We start from the raw sequence: 23,727 nt of genomic DNA on the forward strand, positions 1-23,727 counted from the left end.
TCAGTTAAAGTATATGTTGAATCTAAATCTGCAAAGTAATTAGAATGCTAAGTAAAGTTCAATATTTCAAATAGGTAAGTATCAAAAAATTCACATGGTCAAGTAAAGTAAAAGTACCTCAAAATTGTAAGTAGGCTACTTAGTTAGGCTACATTCCTCAACTGACATAAGTACAATGTTTTCTTTCTCTTAGTAAATATACCCAACTACAGGCTATAGGCTGTAGGCTAATCATACAAAAGAGATAAGCGGGCACGCCTCCATCTACATCGATAGTGTTGCAGCAGTGATAGGTCAGTGAGTTCAAGACAAGTTCATAACACCACTGAGGACGTCAGAGGGCCACTACACAGACACACCACACATGGTGAAAATGGCTTAGTCTGTAGTGAATGATTACTTGACAAAAGTTATGAGGAAAAGAAAAAAGAAAAAGAGACAAAAAACAGAAAGCGTTGGACTGATTTATTTCTTCTGACACACACACCCACATCACTTATCCTCTGACATGATGGGGGTTTTGTGGTTTATTTATATTTTCATCATAATCTTGATGAATGATTAGGCATTTTTAATACTATCCACAGCTTGAGTGAACTACAGGGATGGAGAGGTGGCAATAGGGACAGAATCCATCTCTTTGATAGCCTCGTTCTCAATGGGTTGAATGAGGGGATTTGATTTGCTTATTAGATTAAATGAATGCACTATCATGTATGAGTGATAGTTGGATATACAGTATAGGTATGTTTAAAAACAGTGCCCTGCCCTGATGAGGGAGAGGTGAGTCCTCCAGCTGCAGGCCATGAACTCATCAGCTGTACGTGTCTTTTCCACTTTCAAACTAGTGTCCATATTTTTGACATGAATATTGAAAAAAAATAAGAATTGTTGAAAATATCTCAAGACAGCAAAAATAGCAGATCTACTAGCTTGTAGATTGGTTATTTTCGCTATTTGTCGTACGACATGTGGAGCTTAAATGATTAAAGAAACAAACAATTAAACAGACGGGAAAGAGACGTGTCAGGCAAACTGCAGGTCAGGTAGACAGCCCCCCATAGAAAATGGAGAACCCTTAGGGAGGGTCTTTGTCAAGATCAAAGAAGAAGGTAACAAGAACAACCACCCGGCCGCCCCAGCTGCTAGTTGCCATTCTTACCCTTCCTGCAACTATAGGTAAAATAGATCCGTCCCATTGAGCTTGGCCTTGGCATTCTTTACGCAAACTCTACTCTACCACCCATTAATTTGTGTTGGTTCTGTGAGCACCCCACAAGGTCACTCCTCCTACTGTTCTCATGAGGTCCTTCAGGTCCTGCCCGCTAAAACCTGATTTATACTCTGTTGTGTCGCACACCGAAAATAGCAGATGTACAAGCGCTGCAACGCGTTGTGTGAGTTTGTACATCTGCTATTTTCAGTGCAACACCAATGTGCAAAAAAAGTACAACTCAGGCTTAATACACAAGGAGAGGTTCTTCACAATGTTCTGTCACGACATGAGGTCATGAGATCTGGATCCACTTCTTCGGTGTGACAGTGTCTAGACCAGGGGTTCCCAAATGATGGAGTTTGGGAAACGCTGGTCTAGATGGTGGTGGTGAAACCCCCAGTGCCCCACCCCTTCCAGGTGCTCAGTGCTGTTTTGGCCCCAGGGCATTTCTTTTTTTTTTAACAAATATTTTTATTATTTTCACAGTTTTTACATGAAAGCAGGTAAACAATTTGCATTTTTTCATTTTCTCCCTTTTCCCATCCCTCCCCCCTTATTGTTATTGTTGTCACATTTTTCCTTATTTTAAAAAATAAAGACAAAAAAAAACTGTATCAAAAGCATTGGAACAAAGTAAAGTACCGGACACAAAAAACAAAACATGATTTAAGCCCCAGGGCATTTCTGAAGCAGCTGCATCTGTAGTGACTCTTCTCACTGTGATTGATGCTTGCCTATCCCCTTTATTTCAGCATTACTTTATATCAGCGGTTCTCAAATATTTTCATATCAAGACCCCCAAATGAATATGTATTTGGCCACAGACCCCCATCTGAAAATATTTGGTGCAAGGGAACCCATACAAGATTTGTCTTCAAGATTTTCAAATTTTCTTAATGTCATCGTATACTACTCATTATAATACTCACTTCAAGTGAGTACACAAAGTGAGAATCATGCATCCCGTCAATTTTCTTATGTCTGTAAGTTAAGTTAAGTGTGACCTGGGGGGAAAAAATACTACATCAAACTTGTTGTGGGTGAGCATTTGAACAAACAAATAATCTAAATACTGTACTCTGCAATACACACTGCCCTCTGGTGTTTCAAAGTTATTGTTGCAATGGGTTTCCTCAGTGGAGTGCTCGACCCAAAGTCCAGTATACACATCAAAAGAAGGAATTTTAAAAAAGGTAGCACATCCAAAACCAAAATGTCAATTAAATGGAGGACAAAGTACTCACATTTCCACTTTTTTTATTGGCACACACACACACACCAATAAATGAACGCTTACGCGTTTCGGCTATGAGCCTTCCTCAGAGCATTCATATCACATAGATTCAACTCACTTTATACAAAAGGTCAGAGTTCACCTACAGCTACAGCTGAAATCTCAAGACAATGACCATGGTCCAATCACTTGTACGCAAGAACACAGGCAATTACAGGCAATAATAGGCATATATCATAAAGTAACAAAGTAACACATCAAATAAACAAGTGCAGGGGCATCAAAGAAAATAGCATTTAAAGCTATAATCGTCATTAAGTCCATTGGGTGTCATAGTGTTGAGTGTGTATATCTTTATTTGTTACATTGTTACTTTGTTATCTTTATTACTTTATTTTTCATATACACATACTTAAACATGTATGTGCAGTGATTGAAATGTTTGTGCGGCAGACTGTGCTACAACAAGTAATGTACAAGTTTTAACATAGTACAAGATAATACTTTGAAAGATGCATGAACAGTGTAGTTTGTATATGCTACCATCTGATAGAGGTGACAGCACTACTGAAATGTTAGAAAATGGTTCTAAATCTGTTGCTTCAAGAGTGTGTTGGAACTACTCCGTATATACTATATCAGTAAATTGTGTGCTCTTAATTATTTTTCAATACAGAGGAAAATTCTATACCACTGTCACAGGGCAGCCCGTGCCCTACACACACACACACACACACACACACACACACACACACACACACACACACACACACACACACACACACACACACACACTGATTGAGGACATCGCACACACCTAACTACCCAGCTGCTTCCATTTGACTAACTTCGCAGGCAGTCTTGGAGGACTGTGTGAATGAACATACAGTAATAGTGTTACATGTTGATGTTGTTCATATTGTATCATTTGTACCTCACATCAACACAAGTACTAAACATGGGTTTTAACAGCATTTCTGTTTATTGTCAATCGGTCAACCTTTACACCCACCCTAAAACATTTGTTATAGTACTCAGAGTATCCTACAACATTGTCAAGCTGTCACAGCAATATAAGATGACTTACGAACAGTATAAGAGCAATAACCAGTACATTATTTACAATCAAGTGAGTTACAGTTGTTCACGATTGTTTTCACACGTTTCACAAGGCAGTAGCAGATTTCTCAATACTGCTCACACAAAACTGAAAACTATTCACACAAAATGCTAAACCTGTCACTCCCTTTGCAAGAAGACTCTTGCCATCAAATCTCTTAACTCTGTTCACAAAATAGAACTCATGTTTTCATTTGGTACACACAGCCATATTTTCAAATGACACACACATACCATTCATTGAGTACACACATCTAAGCATGTGCTGCACACTACCAAACATTTACAGCACACTGCAGGGCAAAATTGAAAACACAATCATAGAAATGGAACACACCATATGAATGACATTGACAATTTCTTTTGTAAAATGACTCAGTGTAGGCCTACCTTTTTCATAGTGAAGCATAAAACAAAACACAAATATGCAGCCAAAAAAGTTTTATTTCTCTACATGATTTCATCATGCCTCCGGTTCATGTCTGGCCAGAGGGCCATCCACATCATAGGCAATGTTCTCCCTGTCCAAGCAGCGTTGGAAGAAACGCCTCGAGTGGCACATGAAGCCCTGACAGGGGGTGCTCCTTCCATTCCGACATCTCACCACCATCTCACCACTCCCATCTCACCACTAGTGGCTTCCGCGTGCGGTTAAGGTTAGGGTTAGGGTTAGGTATAGGGTTAGTCAACGTCGGAAAGGCGACATGTCGGAAAGGAGAAATGCACCCCCCTGACAGACCTCAACAGTGACTAGGGCTGCAATCGATTTTCACGATTTTTGTATAATGACATTTTTCGATTTTGAATTGGAAAAAAACATATTTTACTAATCGAGAATCGTTTGTTTTGAAAAAATCGGAAAAGAATCGGAATCGTGACCCCAACAATCAAATCGAATCGTGAGATAGCAGAAGATTCACACCCTAACAGTGACGTCGCCACAAGCCTCCTCCATGGCCTGGAGAAGTGGGACCCGGCTCTGTGGGTTCCGTTCATTTACCTTCCACCTCCAAGCTCAAAAGAACTCCTCAATGGGATTCAGGAAAGGAGAATAAGGTCGAAGGTACAGAACGGAAAAATGTGGGTGGTCCTGGAACCACTCACGCACTGGAGCATCGGTGGTGCAAATTGCTCACCAGACCTGAAAGTGTTGAGTTTTTAACACTTGTGTGTTACAGTTGATACTACTGAGATTTCAGATGAGAAGTGTGTGCAACAACAGAACATTGTGTGTAGTGTTTCGACAACAAGTTGATGTGTAATTGAGCTCATAGTGTTTTGTAGGTTGAAGCTTTGAGATTTCACATGAGAAGTGTGTGCAACAACTGAACATTGATTGTGTGTAGTGTTTAGACTACAAGATGGATGTGCAATTGACATAAGAGTGTAAAGAGGGAAAATCAGAGTCTAATGCAGAAAAGAGAGTGACAGGCTTAGCATTTTGTGTGAATAGTTTTCAGTTTTGTGTGAGCAGTATTGAGAAATCTGCTACTGCCTTGTGAAACGTGTTAAAACAATCGTGAAAAACGGTAAACAAAGGCATGGTATGGCATGAGCCCAGTACAAAGGGTATGTGAATGAGGTTATTAAACACTAGTACAGAGGACAACTATGGCTCTTTTCGACTACAAGAACTTTTGATTTTGATTTTATTTGGATCTCTTTTAGCCGAGGCTAATCTTCCAAGAGTCCAGCAAGCAGAAATACAATACATTACATACGTACAGTGTACAATACTGATAAAAATTACAATAAACATATTGCAACATACCATAATGTAAAAACAGTACCAATATACAGAGTTACACAATAAAAAGATGTAACTCATCTCACATACACACCTACTACTAGGCCTTAGGCCTGTTGCACCTAAGGGATGACCATGGATACCCATGGTGGACTATGCATGGCAGGGGCGCCCTCCTCCCTGAGCCAGGCCTAGACCTGACCGCATACCATTAACCATTAATTAAGAACTAAGTGTACCGTATTGTGCCATGTAACGTGGTGCTCCTTCCATTCCGACATCTCGCCACTCCGACTAGTGGCTTCCGCGTGCGGTTAGGGTTAGGGTTAGGGTTAGGTATAGGGTTCGTTAACGTCGGAAAGGCGACATGTCGGAAAGGCGAAATGCACCCCCATGTAACGTATTTCACAGATTCTGGATTTGTTTCCATACACTATGGCTCGGTTTCAGTCAGATAAGGCTAACATAATTTGGGCTCTTCTCAGAAGTACTAACCCTAAGTCAGAACTTATACTTATACCTTTTGCTAAAACCTTGACATTACATTACATTACAGTCATTTAGCAGACGCTTTTATCCAAAGCGACTTACAATAAGTGCATTCAACATAGGTAGGGAACGAAAACTACTAATCACCAGAAGTCTTAAGTGCATTTTCTGCAAAAACAAGCAACCAAGAGTATACCTATACAGATGAGACAAAATAGCTAAATCAAATGAGCAGGAGCTAAAACAAATATTTGTATCGACTAAACAAGATCCAATGAGCCATGCAGAGCTTGTAGATTTTAACAGCTTACATTGTATAAACTAGTGCCATATTGTGTCATCTCTTTTTTAATAGGTTGATAACTGAGTGAACACTGGATTTATTGACCACTTCAACTTGCTTTATTCATTTTGTCCACACGAGGGCAACAAAGACGGTTGAATAAAATGCACTTTATTAGTTCAATGCATTTAGATCAATGTTAAGTTTTTGACCCATGCTGTGAGTGAGTGAGTAGTTAGTGAGTGAGTGTGTCTGTTTGTGAATTAGTTAGTTCGTTTTGGGAAAAACGTTGGTACCTCTAAAGCAGTGTTTCCCAAACTGGGGGGTCGGGACCCTCAGGGGGTCCCCAGATGAATAGCTTACAGGGTGTCTGCACATTTATAAAGTTACAATTTAAGGACTTTTTTCTTTTTTTTTAAGACCTTTTTAAACCGCATTGGCCAAATTGTCAAACATTACGTAAGAAAGAGTCAAACGTTGTGAAAATAGCCGATCTACAAGCTCACGACGCCTCGCACTGCAAGGTGTCGTGAGCTTGTAGATCCACTAGGTATGGAGTAGTCCTAATGCCGGTCTTAATGGATCCCATTAATAATCTGTAAAAACAAATGAAAAATGGCCCCTTGCGGCCTAAAGCATTGCACCCAGTCACATATGAGGTTTTCACCCGACAGAGACGGTACGTATTTACCCAGAAAGCAACACGAGCATACGTATCATCATCTGTGTGTCATTTTAAGATGTCTTTGGGCTATTCAAAAATAAACAGACATACAAGCTCATAGCGCGCTATGAGCTTGTAGATCTGCTTTTTTTTTTTCATTGTGAAAGTTTGTGCAAATATTTGAATATACGTTTTTTAAAGCAAACATTTTTAACTCAAATCTTTGCTTCTGGGGATTCAACAAATGTCTTCTAAATCCTAACATTTTTTTTGAAAAAACATATGTTGCTATAATATCAGTGGTTCTCAAACTTTTTTCATGTCAAGGACCCCCGAAATTATATGTATTTGGCCGCGGACCCCCATCGGTGGTCATCAAATTATTGGCTTAGGAATGCGACAAAAACTAAAACCTATCCATCAATTCAAGTCTCCATAGGGTGACTAATCGATAGGAAAAAAAGAGTCATTAAGGGGTTGAACTATCCCTTTAACCTAAATGCTATAAGCAGGACACCGCAGGGACTTGAACCCCATCCTAGTGAACCAGGAGTACCATACCAGTGTCTTTAACCTCTTGACATTTACAGGTTTCAACAAATCACACATTAACCCTTTAATACCGGCAGTGGTGGAAAAAGTACTCACATTCTTTACTTAAGTAAAAGTATCAATACTGCAATGTAGAAATACTCTGTTACAAGTAAAAGTCCGGAATTAAAAATGTACTTGAGTAAAAGTACAAAAGTATTGGTATCAAAACATACTTAAAGCAGTGGTTCTCAAACTTTTTCATGTCAAGGACCCCCAAATTAACACTTTTTAGCCCACGGACCCCCATTTGAAAATATATGCCAGGGACACCTATAAGAGAAGATTTTTACAGCTCTAGCAGTGATTCTCAACCATTTTAATTTCAAGGACCCCCAGTTTGACATGCATTAGCCTACGGACCCCCATTTAATGGCATTTCTATCTCTGTTACCCCGATTCATATTGTAAAATCAATGTTAATTTAACTCTGAGAGCGTACAAATGGAACCAAATGGGCGCGGGTCCATTTGGTTCCATTTGAAGGCTCTCAGAGTTAGAGACCCATAAAGGTCCACTTTGTTTCATTCTTGCCCCTCATATTTACAAGAATGGACGGTTGAAGCACTTTTAGCTGCTTACACTTTATCAGACTTTCACATAGAACGTAGCATAACATTAACCGTCTGCCTCAGTCAGCCTGGCTGCTCTGGTGTGTGTTCCCCTCAACCGAGTCCGTGTGGAAACACATAACAACTATTGTAACACACTTGGTCCCTCACTATCAATCATTTAGCTGGGGACCCCCTGGAACTCCCTCAAGGACCCCTGGGGGTCCCCGGACCCCACTTTGAGAACCAATGACTTAAAGTATGAAAAGAAGAATGTACTCATTATGCAGAATGTCTCGTTTCACAAGTTTTCAATTGTATAAAATGTATAAAAATCTTTGGAAAATAGCCGAAATGTATATACTGTAGGGTTGAAGTGGGTAATCAAAATCTATCTAAGTAACTAGTAACTAAAGTTTTCAAATAAATGTAGTTGAGTAAAAGTATAATATGTTCCTCTGAGATGTAATGGAGTAGAAGTACAAGTACTGAAAATTGGAAATTGTCACGGTCCGCTCCTCGGGCCGTGGACTTTCATGTTATTATTTAGACTGCCATTGCCCTTATATGGTCGTGGACACTTTAGGCCTGTTCTATAGGCCTGTCACGGTCCGCTCCTCAGGCCGCGCACTCTGACTTTATTATTTAGACCTTCCTGCCCTTATAAGGTCTTGGACTTATTAGGCCTTTGTTCTGTTCTGCATGTAGTCTTGTTATTCTGTTACTCTGTTGTTGTTGCCCTGCTGATGTGCTGTACCTTATTTTGTAGTATTGTTTCCTGTTGTGCCTAGTTACTGTTACCTGTCTTGTCTCACCTCCCTGTTGATTAGTCATGTTCTCCTCCTGTGTCCTCTTAGTCCCTCAGCCAATCCCAGTGTTGATTGTCTGTTCAGTTCACCTGTGTCTTATTATTTCCCTGTCTATTTAAGCCCTGTGTTTGCACCTTGTCCTTGCTTGTTCATTGTATTATGTTGCGTGCTGTTACATCCTGAGTTCAGTCCCTTTCCTGTATTAATACCTTTTGAGTTATTAAACCCGTTAAACCGACCAGTTCTGCCTCTGTCTCTCCTGCACTTGGGTCCTACAATCCCGCCCTGACTCAGACCGTGACAGAATGAACAAGCCATTTGGACCCAGCGGAGAGAGGTTTTTTCAGTTGTTAGTATCATGCCAATCTGAAGCCAGCCGAGTAGACCAACTGCCATGGCAGACAATCCATGGTCTGCCTCTGCTTCTCTTCGATCCTGCACCTCTGTTGACCCTGCGTTCCCTGAGCCAGCCTTTGTTGAGACGACTTCATTGGTTTGTTGGGTCTCCTTTGGTAATAGTCAGGGGGAACCGGGCGAGGGGGCGTCTTCGTCATCATGGCTTCCCACACCGCCAGCTGCCGAGCTTCCAGGAGCCACCGCTTCCCAGCTCGCCGCTGCCCAGCATCCAGGAGCCTCCGCTGCCCAGCAACCAGGAGCCTCCGCTGCTCAGCACTCCGCTGCCCAGCATCCAGGAGCCTCCGCTGCCCAGCATCCAGGAGCCTCCGCTGCCCAGCTTTCCGCTGCCCAGCATTCCGTCGTGGTCCTCCGGTTCTTCGCCTGCTGTCCGGGCCTCCCCATCCGCTGTCGGCTGGACCCCGGCGGCTGTCCTGGCCTCGAACCGTTCTTCTCCGTCCCTGCCTGCTTGTGCCCTCTGCGCCGGTGTGCGCAGAGCCCTGGCAGTGTCCCGTCCCTACCCGGCTCCTCGCCTGCCGTCCGGGCCTCCCCGGCCGCCTTCCGGCTGGTTCCCGGCGGCCGTCCTGCCTCGAGCTCCTCTTCTCTACCCCGGTTCCTCGCCTGCCATCCGGATTTCCCCTGCCGCTGTCCGCCCGGACCCGGGTGGCCGTCCCGGCCTCGACCCTCGCCTCTTCTTCCTGCCCTGCCTGCGCCCTCTGCACCGAAGCCCTCAGCGCAGAGCCCTGGCAGCGCTTCCCCCCCCCCTGCCTGCGCCCTCTGCACCGAAGCCCTCAGCGCAGAGCCCTGGCAGCGCTCCCGACCCCCCCCCCCCCTGCCTGCGCCCTCTGCACCGAAGCCCTCAGCGCAGAGCCCTGGCAGCGCCCCCCCCCCCCCCTCTGCCGCTTGCGCCGGTGTGCGCTAGAGCCCTGGCGGTGGTCCTGCCCCCCCCGTTCCTGTCCTGGGACGCCTGGAAGTCGTCCCGTGGAGGGGAGGTACTGTCACGGTCCGCTCCTCGGGCCGTGGACTTTCATGTTATTATTTAGACTGCCATTGCCCTTATATGGTCATGGACACTTTAGGCCTGTTCTATAGGCCTGTCACGGTCCGCTCCTCAGGCCGCGCACTCTGACTTTATTATTTAGACCTTCCTGCCCTTATAAGGTCTTGGACTTATTAGGCCTTTGTTCTGTTCTGCATGTAGTCTTGTTATTCTGTTACTCTGTTGTTGTTGCCCTGCTGATGTGCTGTACCTTATTTTGTAGTATTGTTTCCTGTTGTGCCTAGTTACTGTTACCTGTCTTGTCTCACCTCCCTGTTGATTAGTCATGTTCTCCTCCTGTGTCCTCTTAGTCCCTCAGCCAATCCCAGTGTTGATTGTCTGTTCAGTTCACCTGTGTCTTATTATTTCCCTGTCTATTTAAGCCCTGTGTTTGCACCTTGTCCTTGCTTGTTCATTGTATTATGTTGCGTGCTGTTACATCCTGAGTTCAGTCCCTTTCCTGTATTAATACCTTTTGAGTTATTAAACCCGTTAAACCGACCAGTTCTGCCTCTGTCTCTCCTGCACTTGGGTCCTACAATCCCGCCCTGACTCAGACCGTGACAGGAAATACTCCAGTAAAGTAAAAAATACCTCAAAATTCTACTTAAAGGTGTAGTGAAATGAAAAATATGTTTTTCACACTTTTAGAGCATATCCGTGGTCATCATATGGGCATACCTAACAATAGATGCCAAAAAAAATGAAAAAAAATCATTTTTGTGTATTTTTACATCTAAAGTCCCTAAAAAGCCAATCTTAATTACTTCCTGTAAACGAAAACGTGCTGCGTGATGACATAACTCGACCTTCGTGAATATAAATGAATCTTGATTACATGCACCTGTTTGATTCCCATAGCTGCACGTTCTTAAAACACAGCTGATTTTAATTACAGAGATACTCCGTTTTGAATCTCATTGAAGATGAGTGTATTACTCATTTTAAACTTCATCTGCACACTAAAATATGTATCTGAAAACATTATAGGTTAGAAATAAGCCAGGTAGTAGCAAACGCGCTTCACTGGCCGTCTCTCTCTCACTTGTAAACAAACACTAGCCGTGTTGCCCACGGCTGAAGTGATTGAGATCCAACGTCCCATAGCCTGAAGGGATGGGACCTTCTGATTGGTTTAGAGTCGTTGAGCCGACGTTTCGGGCTGAACCTTCAAAATAAAATGCCCGAAAATGTCACTTCAGTGCGTCTTTAAGTACAGTACTTTAGTAAATGTACTTAGTTACTTTACACCACTGAAGACCGGAAACGCATCTGTTTCATTTTCAAACTTCTTTGGCTATTCAAAAAATAACAGATCTACTAGAGCTTGTAGATATGCTATTTTTTTTTGAAAAATCATCAAAATGTGTGGAAATCTTAGAATATATATATTTGTAAGTGAACATTTGTACAATGTTTTGTTCCAGGGACCGCCCCAAAAGCAAAGATTTGAGTTATAAATGTTCACCTTTATTTTTTCCAGATAGATTAGATTGTGTCCAGGTAGCTCAGTCGGTAGAGCTCTCGGTTCGATCCCGGGCACCCTCAACTCAGCGCATGAGTAGCACGTCTTGGGTGCGATAAGTTGTGCGGTAAGTACTGGGAGCTGAGGTTACACGGCTGATGCCGACAATAAGCCACCTACCGACCTACTTACATTAACATACATGAATATAGCCATATAATATCAAACAGGGGTTTATCACTGCAATTTCAATTCATGTATTTTAGTTCTCATCCTTATTTATTAGAATCTAGAGCAATAAATGAATGGTATGCCATTTGGTAATGTTCCATTACTTTTTAAACGTATACAGTGAATACTAAACTGATGCTTAACTTAAAAAAATATATATATCGCGAATCAAATCACAAACTCGGTCAGAAAAATCACAATTAGATTTTTTCTAAAATCGTTCAGCCCTACTATACACTAGTGATGGGTGGGTCAGGTTTTCTTTCATAACCCGCCCGCCTGCCCAACCCGCCCAGCAAAAAATATATAAATCAACAACCAGGCCACTCCTGCAAAAACAAAAGTAGCCTACCGACCGGCTTTTCAATACGAGAGAGAGAGAGAGAGAGAGAGAGAGAGAGAGAGAGAGAGAGAGAGAGAGAGAGAGAGAGAGAGAGAGAGAGAGAGAGAGAGAGAGAGAGAGAGAGAGAGAGAGAGAGAGAGAGAGAGAGAGAGAGAGAGACTTTGGCTATTCAAAAATAGCAGAATGTTTACGATTTTTATTTAAATTGTGAACATTTGTGCAAACCTTGGAATATATATATTTTTTAAGACAACATTTTTAACTAATTTAACTAATATTTGCCTCTGGGGGTCCCTGGAACAAAATATTTGAGATGGGGCTCCACGTCCAAATACATATCATTTTGGGGGACCTTGACATGAAAAGGTTTGAGAACCACTGATCTAACATTTTTTCATGTCAAATGAAATCAGGGAATCATGGGTGGCATATCTTGGGGTGGGGGGGGGGGTGGCATATCAACAATTGGGAAAGGAAAAACATACTCTGGTGAGACAACATGAAACATAAATTACAACCTAGAAGGAAACAGATATCACGTTATATTACAACCTAGAAGCAAACAGATATCACGTTATATTACAACCTAGAAGCAAACAGATATCATGTTATATTACAACATAGAAGCAAACAGATATCAGATAGATACCTGTGTGTTCCAGAATGACCCACAATGTTGCAATCTGGTCCGTGCTGATGGAACTTCCTCTCTCTCCCAGATGTCTCAAAATAGAGGGTATAGCGATCCAAAGCTTGTCTCATCATCAGCTCTCAGTGCTTCTGCCGGAATGTTGTGCTGCAGCTGCAGCCTTCCCATTTCTCAGTAGTTTAAAGGCCTTGTGGAGCTCCTCCTTGGAAGGGACATCACAGGCTATCTGCAGGTCACTTTAAGCTGGCTGGATGTCCGCTGGATTGAGTGGAGCTGGTCTGTTCAACAGCTCATCAAAATGCTCCACCCATTTAAGTCTCTGTCCTTTTGCATCTGGAATTTTCTTCCCTTCTTTATCCTTCACTGGTCTCTCAGGTTTACTGAACTTTCCAGACAGCTTCGTAATAGTGTCATACATACTTCATGTTCCCATGCTGTGCTGCTCCCACTGCCAGAGCCATCCAGAGCCTCTATATAGCTCATCTTATCTGCCCTTATACTTCTCCTGACTGTTCTGTTTGCTTCCGAGTACTCTACTTAGGCTTTTGCTTTTCCGGCCTGTGTGTGACTGTTGTTCCTAGCTGCCTTCCTCTGTTTCCTCTCCTCTAGCCTTTTCAGGGTCTCTGCTGTCATCCATTCCTTGTGGCTATACTTTGTCACAGCCCCTGTAGCCTGGCCTACCAGGGCCTGTGTTGTGTCTTGTGTACTCTTGTCTGTGTCCGTCACAGGGCCTGTAGGTTGGGGAATTGGGGTGCAATCAGGTGCATTGGGAACAGTGATCAGGTGCTCCCAATGCACCTGATTGCACCCCACTTCCCCAACCTACAGGCCCTGTGGGGGACATAGACAAGAGTACACAAGACACAACACACAACACAGGCCCTGCATGGTAGGCCAGGCTACAGGGGCTGTGACAAAGCATAGCCACAAGGAATGGATGACAGCAGAGACCCTGAAAAGGCTAGAGGAGAGGAATCAGAGGAAGGCAGCTAGGAATAACAGTCACACACGGGCCAAAAAAGCAAAAGCCCAAGTAGAGTACTCGGAAGCATACAGAGCAGTCAGGAGAAGTATAAGGGCAGATAAGAGGAGCTATATAGAGGCGCTGGATGGCTCTGGCAGTGGGAGCAGCACAGCATGGGAACATGAAGACCCTGTATGACATATTAGGAAGCTATCTGTGTCCAAGGTGTCCACTGGATGCCATTTCTTTTGAGATGTAGTTGTCTTCATGACCTAGTCAATGGCCAGCAGGAACAGAACACGTGACAATAGGCAGCCTTGCCTAACTCCTGTCCTCACATGGAGGCCATTGGCGAGTTGCTGTCCGTGTACCACCTTGCAGGTCATTCCTTCATAGGAGTTCCTGATGATGTCTGTGATCTTCTCAGGTACCCCTACTGAGTGCCTCAGTAGTTTTCAGATGGTCTGCATATCCACACTGCCAAACGCCTTTTCATATAAAATTAAATATATAATAAAATTGACATAGGTGAGTTCCACTCCAACGACTGTTCCAGAATGACCCACAACGTTGCAATCTGGTCTGTGCAGGATCTATTCTTAAGGAAACCAGCTTGATGGCCTTGAGGTGTGGGTCAACAGCATCTTTCAACCCAAATAAAAGCAATCTGTTGAAGGTCTTCCCTGCTATAGACAGCAGTGTTATTTCCCTGTAGTTGAAACAGGAAAATAGATCTCTCCACCTTCTCTAGTGCTTCACCTTCTTGTGTGATGGGGTAACGCTGTCTGTGTTTATTTCGAGGACCTTGCTCTTTCCTCTGTGAATGGTGAGGCCAAGGCGTGTTGAGATGGCTGAGACTATGTTTGTCTTCTCCTGCATTTGATGTTGGGTGTGGGAAATAAGGGCCAGGTCATCAGCGAAGTCATGGTCATCTAACTGTGTTCCCTTCTTTATCCTTCACTGGTCTCTCAGGTTTACTGAACTTTCCAGACAGCTTAATAGTGTCATACATACTTCATGTTCCCATGCTTTGCTGCTCCCACTGCCAGAGCCATCCAGAGCCTCTATGTAGCTCCTCTTATCTGCCCTTATACTTCTCCTGACTGTTCTGTTTGCTTCCGAGTACTCTACTTGGGCTTTTGCTTTTCCGGCCCGTGTGTGACTGTTGTTCCTAGCTGCCTTCCTCTGTTTCCTCTCCTCTAGCCTTTTCAGGGTCTCTGCTATCATCCATTCCTTGTGGCTATACTTTGTCACAGCCCCTGTAGCCTGGCCTACCAGGGCCTGTGTTGTGTCTTGTGTACTCTTGTCTGTGTCCGTCACAGGGCCTGTAGGTTGGGGAATTGGGGTGCAATCAGGTGCATTGGGAACAGTGGCCAGGTGCTCCCAATGCACCTGATTGCACCCCAATTCCCCAACCTACAGGCCCTGTGGGGGACACAGACAAGAGTACACAAGACACAACACACAACACAGGCCCTGCATGGTAGGCCAGGCTACAGGGGCTGTGACAAAGCATAGCCACAAGGAATGGATGACAGCAGAGACCCTGAAAAGGATAGAGGAGAGGAAACAGAGGAAGGCAGCTAGGAATAACAGTCACACACGGGCCAGAAAAGCAAAAGCCCAAGTAGAGTACTCGGAAGCAAACAGAACAGTCAGGAGAAGTATAAGGGCAGATAAGAGGAGCTATATAGAGGCGCTGGATGGCTCTGGCAGTGGGAGCAACACAACATGGGAACATGAAGACCCTGTGTGACACTATTAAGAAGCTATCTGTGTCCAAGGTGTCCACTGGATGCCATTTCTTTTGAGATGTCTTCATGACCCAGTCAATGGCCAGCAGGAACAGAAAACGTGACAATAGGCAGCCTTGCCTCACTCCTGTCCTCACATGGAGGGCATTGGCGAGTTGCTGCCCCTGTACCACCCTGCAGGTCATCCCTTCATAGCAGTTCCTGATGATGTCAGTGATCTTCTCAGGCACCCCTACTGAGTGTCTCAGTAGTTTTCAGATGGTCTGCCTATCCACACTGTCAAACGCCTTTTCATATAAAATTAAATATAATAAAATTGACATAGGTGAGTTCCACTCCAACGACTGTTCCAGAATGACACACAACGTTGCAATCTGGTCTGTGCAGGATCTATTCTTAAGGAAACCAGCTTGATGGCCTTGAGGTGTGGGTCAACAGCATCTTTCAACCCAAATAAAAGCAATCTGTTGAAGGTCTTCCCTGGTATAGACAGCAGTGTTATTCCCCTGTAGTTGAAATAGGAAGCTAGATCTCCTTTCTTTGGGAGCTTGATGAGGCAACCCTCCTTCCACTCTGATGGAACTTCCTCTCTCTCCCAGATGTCTCAAAATAGAGGGTATAGCGTTCCAAAGCTTGTCTCATCATCAGCTCTCAGTGCTTCTGCCGGAATGTTGTCTGGCCCTGCAGCCTTCCCATTTCTCAGTGGTTTAATGGCCTTGTGGAGCTCCTCCTTGGAAGGGACATCACAGGCAATCTGCAGGTCACTTTAAGCTGGCTGGATGTCCGCTGGATTCTTTCTTTCTTTTTCCTTTATTTATTCAGGGAAACCCATTGAGAGCAAGCTCTCTTTTTCAAGGACGCCCTGATAACAAACATTTGAATCACATTACAATGTCACAACTAATTTAACAATAAAGCAAAAAAGAAAAGAAGAAGCATAAAACAACATTAAAATAATCGCAAAAGGCGGTGAATCAGACAATACAGTGAGGACATGGATAACAACACAGAGATTTAAAAATCAGATGCAAATAAACAGTTTTACATGAAACAGGTGCAGTCACTATGTAGTGTGTCCTCAAGAAGCACCCTGAATATCTCTATTGAGACCAATCGCACCAGTTTCAGAGTGGAGTGGAGCTGGTCTGTTCAAGTGGAGTGGAGCTGGTCTGTTGATTGAGTGGAGCTGGTCTGTTCAACAGCTCCTCAAAATGCATCTAAGTCTCTGTCCTTCCGCATCTGGAATTTTGAGAATTGGGGTGCACCTGATTGCACCTGGCGGGTGACCAGGAGATGGTGGTACGAAGCAACATCTGCTCCTCTTCTGACGGGCACATCTTGAAGAGATCTTCTGAACCTTTTTCCAATGCACACATGGTCGATTAGTTTAGGTGTCATCAGGTCTGGTGATACCCAGGTTGCCTTGTGTATCCTTCTGTGATGGAGGAAACTCCCGCCGATGACAAGGTTGCTTGTGGCACACAGGTTGATGAATCCCATTTTCATTAATTTCCCCCGAGCTTGCAGCTCCATTATCTCCTCATAACCCCGGTTGTCGCTGCCGATCTTTTCTTTGAAGTCGCCCATGGTGATGATTATGTTTCGCCTTGGCCTGGATGATTGACAGCAGTCTGTGGTAGAACTCCTCATTGACATCCTCATTGCTCTCATTTGTTGGGGCATAGCACTGGATGTAGTTGTCATCATGTGGTGTGTCTTGGGCAATTAAACCTGGTGGTGCCCACCCCTCTCCAGGTTGGAGGCAGTTTAACGTCGTACCCAGGACGTAATCATGGACCCAGTCACTCATCATCACACTTCCGAAAAAAGGCAATCTCCAACTGTGCCAAAACTACCGTACCATCAGTCTTATTAGCCATCCCAGCAAAGTTCTACTGAAAATAATACTAAATAGGTTAAAACCTCAAGCTGAACTGATAGCTGAAGAACAGGCTGGATTTAGGGCAGGGCGGAGCACCACAGAACAAATATTCAACTTAAGAATCCTCCCGAGCCTATGGAATGGAAATCCACGCTGAAAAAAAAAATGATGACCAACAACAACAATGGCATCTGCTCAGACATCAAAGTCAATGGACAGGCACTGGACACGGTGTCTAGCTTCAAATACCTCGGAGCAATCCTGTCCGATGAAGGATCCAAACGGGAAGTCCTTGCCAGAATTGCCCAAACAACATTGTTACATTACAGTCATTTAGCAGACACTTTTATCCAAAGCGACTTACAATAAGTGCATTCAACAGGTAGGCAAGAAACTACTAATCAACAGAAGTCTTCAGTGCATTCTCTTCTAAAACAAGCAACTAAGAGTATACCTAGCGCTAAGGTAAACGTGCAATATATCAGCTACCTACTTTCTTAAACGGATGAGACAAATAGGAAAATCAAATGAGCAAGAGCTAAAACAAATAAGTGTATCGAATAAACAAGATCCAATAAAACAATAGAACAAGAGCTCGTACAACTAGTTAGCAACAAGTAGGCAAGGCGAAGATAATCTCTCATTGGCTTCAGCACCTGGTCCATACGACCACACTGGAACAGTGTTCGGACGTTTCAGGTGCCTACTCTGGTGTTGGCCTTGGTGTTGAAGATCGGGGTCAAGAAAGATAGAAAAGAAAAATGCTCATTAGATTGTTCATAAAATAATAGGATCATAAGTAGCACATTCTGATTTTGGATTGTATAGTTACCTTGCCATGATGTAACTCCAACGGTGGGAGAGCAATCAAAAATAGTTGCTCCATTGGTTAGAAACACACAAACACAAAATAACAGCCACAACACTACCAACATAGTCATACTACAACCTGAAAAGAACTACTTTGTAGATTCAACCTGTAAACAATAACTACACCAACCAACATAGTCATAGATTCAACGTTGGCGTTCCGATTCCACAACCTGACAAAAAAAGGCTGCATAGCAACATCTTTAACCACATCAGCACACATACGACACAATTACACATACGCCACCAGCAGCGTCCAACAGCATACGCCACATCCAACAAACTGCAGCATGAGCTGCAGCATCCAGCAAAGGTAAAGGAAAAATGTTTGCTACTTTGAGGTGTCTTCAGAGGAAACGCCCGGCGGACGGATGTCTTTGGCGGAGACCACCAGTGGAGACCGCCGTGAGGTGACCAGAATACTGATCACTCAGCGATCAACCACAGTGGAGGTCCACCGAAGACCAGGGTCAACAGCGCGGACGAATCCCCCCCATGCGGGCGAATCCATGGATAGAGCGAGATCTCCATCTCAGCACAGTCTGTGTCTCCACTCTGAGAAAGAAAGAAACAAAGAAACAAATATTAATTCAAGTGACCGAGAGCCAGATATACGTGTAGTGTATACACAGCCTAATGCAGGTGTCTTCAACGTTTTCAGGCCAAGGACCCCCTAGCTGAGAGAGAGATGAAGCAGGGACCCCCTCTATATCGTATAAAATTGTGTTTCAGATTCAACATTTTTTGTTTACGTGGTCTGCTCTTTTTTCCCTCTACAATTATACCTCTTTGCCAAAAATAGCCGATCTACAAGCTTGTGCGAGCTTGTAGATCTGCTATTTTTGGCCAAAGTTCTCCTCAGAAAAGGGATCCTAGGGTTCAAGTGTTGTGAGCTTGTAGATCTGCTGACATTTGTTCAGTCAAACTGAACAAATGTCAAACTAAAAAGCAAAATTCAAATATGATTATGTTGGGGGGGTCCCCCGTTCAAATATTATTTTGGGGGTCCCCAGTTCAAATGTTATTATTTGGGGGGGTCCCCAGTTCAAATATGATTATTTGGGGGGGTCCCCAGTTCAAATGTGATTATTTGGGGGGTCCCCAGTTCAAATGTGATTATTTGGGGGGTCCCCAGTTCAAATATGATTATTTTGGGGGGTCCCCAGTTCAAATATGATTTTGGGGGGTCCCCAGTTCAAATATGATTATTTTGGGGGGGTCCCAAATAACAGAACATAATAACATTATATTAAACTATTATCATAGGTATCCCACTGAGCATTTTTCGGTCTAATAGACGCATAAAACACGTCTAAATGGCCCCTATACGGCTAGGCTAAAACAGGTTTATAATTGGTCTACTGGTGAAAGTTTTTTAGCGGTATAGGTTTAGCCTAGCCGTTTAAAAGACGTCTATTCAACGTCTATATATATACCTCTAGACGTCTAAATAACAGCTAATATACGTCTAAAGCTATATTTAGACGTTTGTTAAACGTTTATTTTTATATCAAATGTATACCCCATAGACGTTATTTAGACGTCATTTAAACGTCTATTTAATTATAAGGATATGAATACTTATAATTAAATCCAGACGTTTAAATAAGATCTAAACTTAATAGCATTAGATAGACTACCTTTACAAGACATATATTCATTTAAAAGCCTCAATATTTAATGCAGATCCAGCTTCTCTATTTAAAAAAAAACAAATTTAACCTGTTATCCTTACCTTGATAAATGTGGTAATGTAGTCCCAGGATGTTCTGACAATGTATTTACATTGTTATCTTTATGGATATTTTAAACAGCTTTGAGTGTAACACTAATGTCATTTGTACTGTACAACAGGATATAAATAAATGTATTTATGTTAAGATTTGACTATCCCTCAACTACATTTCAATCACAACATGTTTCAACAATTTTTCAAAATTGAACTTTTTTATTCCTTAACTTATTTTTATACTCATATTGAGTGAAACAATGGAGGTGCAGGTAAGAGTCAAGAACCAAACCAAATATAACAATTTGTTGAACTTTACTATACTTTGCTATAGACAAGCACACACACATATATATTTAACTATCATACACATGATCCCTCCCCACACACTCAGTTTATTACACACACTCTGCATCTGCGTAAATAGCAGGCAAGCAGCAGCCAGCTTCCCAAATGCACTTTGCCCAAAACTGTGAAAACATGCTGTGCTCTGAAATTGAATTAGAACTGCCTTAAGTTTTAGATAGGATTTAGAAACACGGCGGTATGTGCGTCTTCTGGGAGCTAAAGCAAACATAACTTGTAAGTTAATGCCTTTGAACACTGCATCCAGGGACAAATCAAAGGCATTCTTCTTCTCACCATACCAATACTCATGAAATATATCTCCACATTCCACTTTGAAAGGTTAGGCCTACAGTATATCTTTGTCCTGAAAGAGGTATTTTTAGAGCCTGTTAAAAATCCTTGTGATATTATCACTATCAATCCTCACAGGTTGATCAATTCTTGAAAGTGGCCAAAGAGCACAGAGATTGTGAAACAAAGCAAAAACTGCATTTCAAAGCAGTGACCTGGCTTAAAAATCTTGAAAATGATTGACCAGGAGAATAAAAGTGTGACAGCAACATTATGAAATGGCTTGCAGCAACAAAGAAACACACAAGGCTAGGAACATGCATGCATGCATGCATGACACACACACACACACACACACACACACACACACACACACACACACACACACACACACACACACACACACACACACACACACACACACACACACGCAGGATTATGGTGGTATGGTGCAGACTTCAAATTTTCAAGGGGTGAGTAATCGATAGTCATTTTGGGGTCCTTGGGGTCCTTGTCCTTGGCCTCTTGTACCCCCCCCCCCCCGCCACTTCGAGCTGGCGCCTGCTTGAAGTGGTCGGCTATTGAGGCGCTGACCTGGGCCTCCGTTGTCTCTGCAAAATTCTGCCGAACAGCTTCTGCAATCAAAACAATGACAAATATCTACTCTCAGACTTGACAGTAGCCATTACAGAGATTGCCACATATAGTCCAGACAAATTGTCATTTGTTAATGTATGTCATCATGTCAGTCACACATTTATAACATGAAGAAGCATCAACAAAGAACTAGCACAGACAATTGTTCTATTTACCCTGGATGAGGGAAAAGAAGTTTGTACTCTTTGAACGCCCTCTTTTTTTGCTGCCCACCACCGGACATATTGTATTTCCGCATCAGGCCATTGGTGAAAAGTCTGAAACAGATTTTTTTTAAAGCAGATACATTCTCAACAGCATGCGCTAGCAGCTTGTAATGAAGACAATGTATATGGAACAGCAATAATACACTGACTACCACATTGGAACCCCCCCCCCACATTATATTTCTTTTTCTACAGTGTCATGTTATTAAACTTCAATTTGTATTCATACCTGTCCAGGATCTTTCTTGTACATGCCCTCACGTCGTACCCCCCAATGTGGGACAGCTTTGAAATCTGTATGATATTACAAATTATCAACATTGATGTAATCGTTTTGAATTCAAATTATTTAAAGCATATCCTTTTTTGTATTTACCATTGAACGTCGGAATCGTTGCTTCTCCAGCTCCTTAGACATGAGGTTGAACTCCTCCTCGTCGTCTATTGGCAACGCTCCACCCTCATCATCACTTTCTCCCCGATTGTTGAGTGTCCTCAATTCATCGAGGATCTCCAACAGCGTCTCCACAACGACCTTCTGAAACTCTGAGTAAAAAAACAAAATATTAACCTAAACACTTGCCTTAACAGATATGACCACTTTATTTCAAATTATTTTAAAACCTTAAAATACTTCCATTCTTACTTTTCTCGGGCATAGGGTAGTCGTACACCTTCTTCTTTGCTGTTAAATTATAGAATGAAACAATAAATGTTGTATTAAAGGTTGAGAGTCTGGTGTGGCTGGCTATGTGATGCTGCTTTACTTTTGGCTTGTCAATACATAAAATTAATTGTAATCCTGGGACTTTTTGGCCCTCTACTTCCAACACGCTTTCCTGATGGTGAAAGACAAGCCAATTACATTTCATACTTGCGACATCACTATTTAAGATTACTGCTATAGTCAATCTGTACATTGTGGGGTCTGGCCATTTCTGAAGACTGACGGTCTATTTGGTGGGCTAGGAGTCTCTGTTGAGAGAGGGCTAGGAGTCTCTGTTGGGGGAGGGGGTAAAGGAAGTAACTCATCTTACAAAGTCACCAGTTACACTGTATATCACTGTGAAACTAAATACTTTTTTACCTTGTTGAGTCCTTTGCCTTGGACTCCTTCGACTTGGAGTGCGATGCCCTGTTGAGGGCAAAACAAATCAAATTGCACATCTTAATCACACCATCGTCATCACTGTTACAGCAAATACAAATCTATCTTTGATAGTCCTGTTTCTTTGATTGAAACTATAGCCACGGTCCACTGGGGTGGAAAACAATTAAATTATACATCCAAATTAAATCTTTGCTATGCCATCTCAAAATCTGTCAGCCTTGCCATCTACACTTACAGTTTGATCTCTGTGAGAGAACATCCCTGGCTAGTCTAGTAAGCCGGATGTTGCTGTCATCTGCAAAAAAAAAAATGTTTTAATGTTACAGCTTTCACATACAGATCTATTATATAATCAAATAAAATGTAAAACATTTTTCTCTGTACTGCGAATATCATCTGTTGATGACGAAAACTTCAGTCGCCGACTGCACAATCACCCTTGTGATCACCTCTGTACTCAGAACACCTACCTTGTGGGGTTCCAGCTCTTCCACCTCCACGTTTAACTATTAATTTAGCAATTACATTTCTTATTAACAGTCACCATTGTGATCTCTGCTATAATCAATAGAATTTACCTTGTGGGGTCCTGGCTCGAGTCAGTACTGGACTGCGTCTAACTGTTGTGGGGGGGGGGGGCATACAGTAGTATTGAATAAAATACACTGTATTAGTTCAATGGATTTAGATCCATGTTGTGTTTCTAACCCATGCAGTCAGTCAGTCAGTCAGTCAGTCTGCCCTGCACAGTCTGATAGAAAGCACAAAGCCTTAATAACAGAAACAGTCTGCCTCATCCAGGCAGTTGGCCAGTAGTCACTTTGAGTGGCAGTTGGGACAAACGCAGTCAGTGGGGCAAACGCAGTCCGCACCAAAAAGATTTACGATTCTGTCCCTATCGGTACATAACTCGGACGGCGCTGATTCGACTAGCAGCCCATCGGCTGGTCGTCGCGGGCACTCGCGCCTGGAGGCGCTCGGGCGCGACGCCTCAGCCTCAAGGTCTGCTGAGTCGGCGCGCCTCCGTCATGGTCCAAAACTATACTTTATCGGCTTTATAGTTATAAATTATAGAGTAAATACATCTTTAAA

The 23,727-nt window shown here is 42.9% G+C and overlaps 1 long non-coding RNA gene across 1 annotated transcript; it reads right to left on the minus strand.

Moving 5' to 3' along the window:
- Positions 1 to 22,483: 22,483 nt before the first annotated feature.
- On the minus strand, positions 22,484 to 22,924 carry LOC311062607. The gene is made up of 3 exons (XR_014602517.1): positions 22,871 to 22,924; positions 22,612 to 22,659; positions 22,484 to 22,523 (listed from the first exon to the last, which is right to left on the minus strand). It is a non-coding gene; the product is annotated as an uncharacterized lncRNA (long non-coding RNA).
- Between the last annotated feature and the right edge of the window lie 803 nt (positions 22,925 to 23,727).

The sequence above is a fragment of the Gymnoscopelus microlampas genome (genome assembly GCF_963454915.1).
Source record: "Gymnoscopelus microlampas genome assembly, chromosome: 16".
Taxonomy (NCBI): Eukaryota; Metazoa; Chordata; class Actinopteri; order Myctophiformes; family Myctophidae; genus Gymnoscopelus; species Gymnoscopelus microlampas.